The sequence below is a fragment of the Xyrauchen texanus genome, chromosome 16 (genome assembly GCF_025860055.1).
Source record: "Xyrauchen texanus isolate HMW12.3.18 chromosome 16, RBS_HiC_50CHRs, whole genome shotgun sequence".
NCBI lineage: Eukaryota > Metazoa > Chordata > Actinopteri > Cypriniformes > Catostomidae > Xyrauchen > Xyrauchen texanus.
In genome coordinates this window covers 11,095,285-11,105,097 of record NC_068291.1, presented here as the reverse complement: position 1 = coordinate 11,105,097, position 9,813 = coordinate 11,095,285, and the positions used below count along the sequence as shown (strand labels likewise).

At 39.7% G+C, this 9,813-nt stretch overlaps 1 long non-coding RNA gene across 2 annotated transcripts; it reads right to left on the bottom strand.

Annotated features, from left to right (window-relative positions):
- Positions 1-7,325: 7,325 nt before the first annotated feature.
- LOC127656641 (uncharacterized) lies at positions 7,326-8,675 on the bottom strand. Of its 2 annotated transcripts, none has more exons than XR_007972196.1 (4): positions 8,594-8,675; positions 8,415-8,506; positions 7,554-7,645; positions 7,326-7,420 (listed from the first exon to the last, which is right to left on the bottom strand). It is a non-coding gene; the product is annotated as an uncharacterized LOC127656641 (long non-coding RNA). The 2 variants fall into 2 exon arrangements; XR_007972195.1 differs by having other exon boundaries at positions 8,415-8,550; positions 8,594-8,658.
- Between the last annotated feature and the right edge of the window lie 1,138 nt (positions 8,676-9,813).

The following is a 9,813-nucleotide window of genomic DNA, read 5'->3' as shown; positions in this document are numbered from 1 at the left end:
AGGTATGGCGCCACGGCACATACTGTGTGATCATCACCCCTTCCTGTTGTCAGTTGTTCAACCCTTGGAAAACAGACCTCTGTTTTCTGCGGACTGAAGTCCCCCTACAGCAGGTGTCCAGACGTGTCGTGGTCACACAGATGCCTCCAAACTGGGTTGGGACGCCGTGTGCAATGGGCATGCAGCTGTCAGACAGGACCACGGCTACATTGGCACATCAACTGCCTAGTGTTGCTGGCTGTACTTCTTGCCCTGTGGAGGTTTCTCCCACTGATTCGGGGCAAGAACTTCTTGATCCGTTCAGACAGTACCGCGACGGTAGTGTACATAAATTTCTAGGGTGGCGTGCGCTCTCGTCATATATCACAACTCGCTCACCATCTCCTCCATGAGGTTGCTGCATGCCACTCATATCCCAGGCAGCCTCAACACGACAGAGGACACCCCCACGTGGTTCAGCTGATTTGGGACCAATATGGCGAAGCACGGGTAGACCTGTTTGCCTCTCAGGAAAACTCCCACTGCCCGCTCTGGTACTCCCTGTCGGAGGCTCCCCTCGTGACAGATGCACTGGCACACAGCTCGCCTCGGGGGCTGCTCAAATACGCGTTTCCCCCAGTGAGCCTACTTGCACAGGTGCTGTGCATGGTCAGGGAGGATGATGAACAAATAATTTTAGTGGCTCCTTATTGGCCCACTCGGACTTGGCTCTCAGATCTCACTCTCCTCACGACAGCACCTCCCAGGAAGGACCTTTTTTCTCAGGGACAGGGCACCCTCTGGCATCCGATCCCAGAACTGTGGAACCTCCATGACTGGCCCTTGGACGGGAAGATCTAATTGGCCTACCACCAGCTGTCCTAGACACAGTCAACCAAGCCAGAGCTCCCTCTACCTGGCAGCTTTACGCTCTAAAGTGGAGTCTGTTTGCAAAATAGTGCTCTTCCCGATCAGAAGACCTGCAGAGGTGCACAGTTGTGTCAGTGCTCTCATTCCTGCAGGAGAGGTTGGAGGGGCGGCTGTCCCTCTCCACCTTGAAGGTGTATGTAGCTGCTATATTGTCTCACCACACACAGTGGACAGGAAGTCCTTAGGGAAGCATGACCTGATCATCAGGTTCCTTAGAGGCGCCCGGAGGTTGTTCCCCTCATGGGATCTCTCCGTGGTCTTTGCCGGCCTTCAGAGAGCCCCCTTCGAGCCTCTAGAGTCAGTTGAGCTAAAAGCCCTCTCCCTGAAGACGGCCCTCCTGATTGCGCTCACTTCCATCAAGAGGGTTGGGTACCTGCAAATGTTCTGTCAGTGACACTTGCCTGGAGTTCGGTCCGACAGATGCTCATGTCATCCTAAGACCCCGAATGAGCTATGTGACCAAGGTTCCTACTACCTCCTTCAGGGACCAGGTAGTGAACCTGCAAGCGCTGTCCCGGGAGGAGGACGTATTTGCCACATGTTGAACTCACCATCCTGGGCAGGATGTGGTCTCCGCGGGGTCCTTTCCCCACGTCATTTGTCATTTTCTGCAAATAAATGCTCTAAATGACAATATTTGGAATTTGGGAGAAATGTTTTCAGTACTTTATACAATAAAACAAGAATGTTCATTTTACTCATTTAACACATAGGTAACACATACCTATAAATACTAAATCCAAAGAATCTGATCATTTTGTAGTGGTCTCTTAATTTTTTCCAGAGCTGTATATTAAAGAAATTTCACACGAGTAAGAGTGTGATATGGCCCTATATCAACACTGCTTTGATTGTGCCATAGGTAATCAAAGCAGTGCTTACTTAGGGCCATATAGCATGATTGCGAGTCTGATATTGCTTATATACAACAGTTCAATGAGTAAATTGAAAAATAATTAGGAAAAACTGAGTACGGTCATAAACACATTTGTACATGGAACTTCTTTCTTACACCATGGATCAGAATCCATTGCTGGTTCAAAACAAATGATGTGTCCAAGCCTCTCAAAAGTGTGTGTGTGTGTGTGTGTGTGTGTGCCCTTTTTATTACAATATTTACATATCGCAAACCAAAAAAACTAAATTCAAACAATACCCATTTTTAAAACATCCCAACTAAAAGGGAGAAAAATAACTTCACAAATGATCCCATTTAATCACAAAATTGCCTCAAATGTTAATGATAAATCAAAATTAAAAAAAACTAATTTGACAAAAACAGCTTCTATACTACTAAAAAGGTTTCGTTCAATTTTCTCTTTCCTTGTGATATATATTGCCATTTTTGCTTGACCTAACAGTAAGTTCAACAATTGAGACTTCTGACGATGTTAAACATATTTCAAACCACAAATAATACTTTCATCGAAATAAATAAAAAACTTCTTCAGGATATTAAATAAAGGTTTTAACCTATCACAATGCATAAACACATTAAAAATAGTCTCTTTTTGTAAGCAAAATTGACAACTTTCAGTAATGTCAGAATTTATCTATGAAACAAAAGCATTGACTGCAATGGCACCATGCAACACTCTCCACTGTCAATCTCCAGTTTTTTTGACTAATGGTGATTTATATAACGCTCTCCATTCAGGTTTTTCATTTACATCAAGATTAAGTACATTTCGCCATGGTGTATCACACTTGTTATTCAAAGATTATTTTATTAAATGCTTTTACACAACTCTTATACATAACTTTACCAAGTGCAAAGTTTGGGCCCACAATTATTAAATCTTTTTAATCTAACAACTTGCTATTGCACTCACCTAAACTGGGAGATAGACTCAAATTCGGAAAATGGTCTTTACAATCATGATAAATGGACACCTTTGAGTACTGATCTTACAGTTCTGTTTCTTCTCCAGTGAGGGTTGATCTCCATTTTTCAATTGCTTTAGTCACTATTCGGTATGATTTGATACCGAAACGCTCAGAAATTTCATTCACATCTTTAAAAGCACAACTCGCTTTTTGAAATAAGTCTCCGATTGTTGTTACCTTGGCATCACACAAAGTCATTTCAGGTATAGTAAACGACATCTCACGAGATAAGTCCAATCGTGAGTCAATGACCAATGTTTCTTGTAGTTTTCAAAACAGGGAAGATACATTGCTTTCCCTGCTTGTTTTAAATAAAGACCAGACTTTGAAAAAGTTGTGATAAAAGACTGGAGAATCATGTACTTTTAGTCTTTGAGGATCCAACCAGAATAAAGCTTTATCCAGTCCTATTCCTTCAATACTTTGAAGAATTGCACAGGCAGCACCCATCCACCTTGACTCATCAGAGCACCTTAAAAGTCTTTGTACATATTGCAGACGAAACCCAGCCATTTTGCTCTACAAGTGTATCAAACCAAGTCCCCCTTCATCTTTAGACAAGTAAAAAACACTTTTTGGTACCTAATGCAGTCTGTCCCAGAAAAGGTAAATTAAAATGTACTGGATCTTCAATAATACTTGAAGATCCAGTAACTGGGGGATCTATATAGGCTAACGTGCAGAGGCTACCATATTATTAATAATCAAGATAAATCCTATGTAAGACATTTTAGGGAGATAAAACCTCCTCTTATCCAGTCGCCCTTTTACTTTTTCAATAGTACCTTCAAAATTATTTTTCACAAAATTTTCATCACCTAAAATTTTCATCACTCCTAGATATTTTAATCCATCTCTGGTCAATTTTAACCCATCAGGAAGCCTTGGTTCAACTTTTTTAACTATTTACCAACAAATATGGCTTCACTTTTTTTCCAGTTCACCTTTGCTGAAGACGGAGTTTTAAAATCCTCTAAAATCTTCAACATCACACTGACATCATTAGATTCACTTATTAAAACAATAACATCATCAGCATAAGCTGATATTTTAAAAGGATTATAACAATTTGGCATACACGGTCCATGCTGTAACGTTAGTGTGGGAAGCAGGAGCAGGCAGACAGGTGGATCAGATCCAAACGCAGTTTTATTAAGGTTTTGACAAAATAAACAAACACAGGAGCAAATCAAAGGTCCACAATGGGAAAAAGCTAACTAAGGTGGAGGAACATGAACAAAGAACAAAGGCGGGGGTAAGCAAACTAAGGTGGAGAAACATGAACAGAGAACGAAGGCGAGGGTAACGAGCACAGACATGGGCGACGAACAGAGAACGTCAACGCATGACAAAGGGAAGGGAAAACAGCGGGGTTTAAATAACGAGACACGGTAATGACAAATTGACGGACAGGTGCGGACAATAACACAGTGACGGGGCCGGAAAAGACGGGAAGAAGGGACGTGTAGTTTTTCACAGAGACAGTGAAACACGGGCGGACAACAAGGAAGACATGACAGGAAGCGTGACTAGTGACGGGTGAAACAGAAAACACGGGGCAGACGACACGAAACACGGTGCAGACGACACAAAACTGTGACACATGCACATTAGCTCTTAGTTTAATTAACAAGGGTTATATGGCAAAGATATACAACATGGCTGACAGTGCACAGCCTTGTCTTATACCCCTATAGCCTACACCCTAAACGGAGAGCATAAGTCACCATTAATCTTTAATATACTTTCAATGCCACAATACACAACTTTTACCATAGAAATAAAATCAGAATTAAATCCAAAGGCTTCTAAAACACTCCTTAAATAAATATGTTCGACTCTGTCGAAAGCCTTCTCTTGATCAATTTATATCAATCCAAAATCTAAATAAAAAAGTTTTCCACAGTCTAAAATGTCTCTAATACAAGAGACATTATCAAAAAGTCTTCTTCCTGGCACACAATATGACTGATCAGGATGAACTATAGATTCAAGAACTTCACCTAATCTAATTGCTAAGGCTTTAGAGAGAATATTATAGTTATTGCATAATAAACTAACTGGCCTTCAATTTTTAATATTTAAATCTCCTTTTTTGGTAACTGAGTAATAATTGCTATACGGCAGCTTTGTGGCAGTTGTCCATTTACCAAGCTCTCATTAAAAACTGCTACCAATTCTGGACCCACCTCTAACCAGAAATATTGATAAAAATCTACCTTAATTCCATAAATGCCTGGCTCTTTTCCACTCTCCATTCTTTTAGGAGCATCTTCTCTTAAACTCAGGGCTTTACTGATTTCTTCATTAACATCTTTGGTTACTTGTGGTACATTTTCTAAAAACCCAAAACTTTAATCTTTTGCCTGTAAAATGTAATTTTTATACAGGTCTTTGTAGAATTGTATGGCTCTTTTTCTGATATCTAAAGATTTGACAACAAGACTCCAGTTTCAGACTTCAAACCATGAATAAACTTTTTATGTCCATTCTTCTTTTCCAGGTTAAAAAATTATTTTGAAGGAGCATCCATTAAATCGTCACTTTGAAACCGGGATCTAATTATAGCATCTTGTGTTGTAAAACCTAATATATCAATATATCTTTTTCGTTTTAATGCTTTCTAAAAAAAAAGAGACCTCTTTTATGGAGTCTGCAAGCCCTTTTAACCTAATTAAATCTTCTTCCAACACACTCATTGACTTGTTTATGTCTCTTGTAGCGTTGCAAGTATGTTGTTGACACAACTGTTTGATTTGTACATTCATAAAATCCCACCACTGCTGCAATGTCAAGAAAGAAGATTTCATAGCTTTGGTATTTTCAAGAACTCTTTAAAAACATCCCTAAAAAAAGAATCACCCAATAAATTATTATTAAAATGGCTATATGAACTTTTTGATTTAATATGTTTTTTTGCCACAATAAATTTTACCAAACTATGGTCAGAGAAATTTACTGGGATTATTGAACATTCCCTAAACATACTTAGTTGATGCTTAAAACCATAATGTAAATCAGTCAATGGAAAGGAGGAGGCGAGAACCGGCTTTTCAATATAAATAATGGTTTAATGTAAAACTTAAACAGAAGACATACACACACACACACATGTAGTGTTTCCATGTTTTATGGGGACTTTCCATAGACATAATGGTTTTTATACTGTACAAACTTTATATTCTATCCCCTAAACCTAACCCTACCCCTAAACCTCACAGAAAACTTTCTGCATTTTTACATTTTCAAAAAACATAATTTAGTATGATTTATAAGCTGTTTTCCTCATGGGGACCGACAAAATGTCCCCACAAGGTCAAAAATTTCGGGTTTTACTATCCTTATGGGGACATTTGGTCCCCACAAAGTGATAAACACAAACACACACACACACACACACACACACACACACACACACACACACTTGTTTTTGTGGTATAGAAGGACATTGATAGCCAAACAAGTTTGGTGGTGGTATATGGGGACACACCTTTCCCGATGTTTTGATACAACTATCAAACTATCAAAATTTTTTTTTTAATCTGCAGATCACAAATCTGACTTCAAATGTTCTATACACACAACAGAAAGGAAAATATGACAATAGGATATTTTGGTGGTACACAAGGACATTTCCCGCCCATTCTAAAATGTTCCCGCCTATGACACAATTGTGATTTTTGGCGCCAGGCCGGATTATGAGGACACTCATTTTACAATACACAAAATATGTCATTTCAGTGGATTACAGGGACCAATGTGTTTTACAGGCACATGACCACACACACACACACACAAACCTGACGATATGGTTCATTACCAAGACTAAGGTGATTTAAGAGTACTGGAGCTTATACACAATACACAACTGCACTATCCAACATTACAGGGACTAGTGTTTTACAGGCACATGACCACCCACACACACACACACACACACACACACACACCTGACGATATGGTTCATTACCAAGACTAAGGTGATTAAAGAGTACTGGAGCTTATACACAACTGCACTATCCAACATTACAGGGACTAGTGTTTTACTGGTACATGACCACACACACACACACACACGACAATACTGTGTATATTACCAAGATTAAGGTGATTAAAGAGAACTGGATCACAATACACAAAAAAATTACATTACAGGTGTGTTTTATAAGTACTTTAATTGCAACACCATTTGGAACATTTTTCCAGATTTGAATCATTCAAAACTTTTCCCCCCAAAAAAAGACAAAACAGCCATTTTGAAACAGGCAAATTTTAAAATGTTATTAAACAGGCATTGAAATGTATCGATATTAACTTACTGAACATGCAATGGATGCCAATCACATGAGAAACTTTTATGAGGGACCAACCAAAAGAAATGGCAATTCTGTTAGCATTTCCTCCCCCTCATGTTTTTTCAAACCTGTATGACTTTCTATCTTCAGGGGAACACGCAAGGAGACGTTTAGCAGAATGTTAGGGCCAACCTCAGCAGGAATAAAGTTACGGACACGAGTTTACCTTATAAACACCTTCTGAGAGAATAGAGATACGGACACGAGTTTACCGTATAAACACCTTCTGAGAGAATAGAGATACGGACACGAGTTTACCGTATAAACACCTTCTGAGAGAATAGATACGGACACGAGTTTACCGTATAAACACCTGAGAGAATGGAGATACGGACACGAGTTTACCGCATACACACCTTCTGAGAGAATAGATATACGGACACGAGTTTACCGCATACACACCTTCTGAGAGAATAGAGATACGGACACGAGTTTACCGTATAAACACCTTCTGAGAGAATAGAGATACGGACACGAGTTTACCGTATAAACACCTTCTGAGAGAATAGATACGGACACGAGTTTACCATATAAACACCTGAGAGAATGGAGATACGGACACGAGTTTACCGCATACACACCTTCTGAGAGAATGGAGATACGGACACGAGTTTACCGCATACACACCTTCTGAGAGAATAGAGATACGGACACGAGTCTACCGCATACACACCTTCGGAGAGAATAGAGATACGGACACGAGTCTACCGCATACACACCTTCTGAGAGGATAGATACGGACACGAGTCTACCGCATACACACCTTCTGAGAGAATGGAGATACGGACACGAGTCTACCGCATACACACCTTCTGAGAGAATAGAGATACGGACACGAGTCTACCGCATACACACCTTCTGAGAGAATAGATACGGACACGAGTTTACCGTATAAACACCTTCTGAGAGTATAGAGATACGGACACGAGTTTACCGTATAAACACCTTCTGAGAGAATGGAGATACGGACATGAGTTTACCGCATACACACCTTCTGAGAGAATAGAGATACGGACACGAGTCTACCGCATACACACTTTCTGAGAGAATAGATACGGACACGAGTTTACCGTATAAACACCTTCTGAGAGAATAGATACGGACACGAGTTTACCGTATAAACACCTTCTGAGAGAATAGAGATACGGACACGAGTTTACCGCATAAACACCTTCTGAGAGAATAGAGATACGGACACGAGTTTACCGCATACACACCTTCTGATAGAATAGAGATACGGACACGAGTCTACCGTATAAACACCTTCTGAGAGAATAGAGATACGGACACGAGTTTACCGTATAAACACCTTCTGAGAGAATAGAGATACGGACACGAGTTTACCGTATAAACACCTTCTGAGAGAATAGATACGGACACGAGTTTACCGTATAAACACCTGAGAGAATAGAGTTACGGACACGAGTTTACCGCATACACACCTTCTGAGAGAATAGAGATACGGACACGAGTTTACCGTATAAACACCTTCTGAGAGAATAGAGATACGGACACGAGTTTACCGTATAAACACCTTCTGAGAGAATAGAGATACGGACACGAGTTTATTCTCTCAGGTGTTTATACAGTAAACTCATGTCCGTAACTATTCCTGCTGAGGTTGGCCCTAACATTCTGCTAAACGTCTCCTTGCGTGTTCCCCTGAAGATAGAAAGTCATACAGGTTTGAAAAAACAATGAGGGGGGGAAATGCTAACAGAATTGCCTTTTGCTCACAAACTACTGTTGCCATAAGTTTCTTACTATAGTATGAAAAAAAACAAGCATAGTAATAATCAAAATAGCGCAACATCAAATAAGACATGTAACTTTACTTGATTTGGGCTTTCCTTTTTAAACTAATTCCACGATTTCTGACAAAATCTCTGATGTTTTGAGCACTGCGCCTTGCCAAAACAGGATCTTCAGCTGTCTTACACTGCTGGCATTCAGTCAGTGTGGCCAGTTTCCCTTTGCTTATATGTGCCTTAAAATGTTTCATTACAGCGCTAATTTCCGCATTCGACCAGCACGCTTTTTGTCCTCTGCGTGGGTTTTCAATTTCTGCCTCACTCTCATTCGCTGTACAGAATAATTAATACATTAGAAAGCTCCAACTATATGAGACCACATGTACTTACAATGATGGTTGTGTTCCAAATTTAACCTCAGGTACCTTTCGAAAATTCAGTGGCTTCCTCGATGGGCATCTTCTGAACATCTGGAAGAAATCAGTTATATACCAATCAGGAAACTCGGATGTAACTTAAACTTACAGAACTCAATGTTAACTGGTTATAAACCAGATATCTTGATGACATTACAAACTAAATATTCAAAATATTATTCTAGAGATTACATATCAGCCTGTTAAACAGCTGCTTTTTAAAACTTGTGTTCATCGGTCATTTCTGTTTTTGGCGAACATGAAAACTATCAACTTATTGGTTGATCCTTAATTTCAATAATGTTCTGTTAGAAAAGTTGCAATATATGCACAATACAGTATAATTGTATTTATGCATTTTAAGCCAATAATCTAATGAAAATGATGGGTTGAAATAATAATAAGTTTATGAACATGTTTGTTTGACACATACCAAAATCACTGGAGACACCTACAGCTCCAGCAGGAGCATCATCCTCAGACTCGCTCTCATCA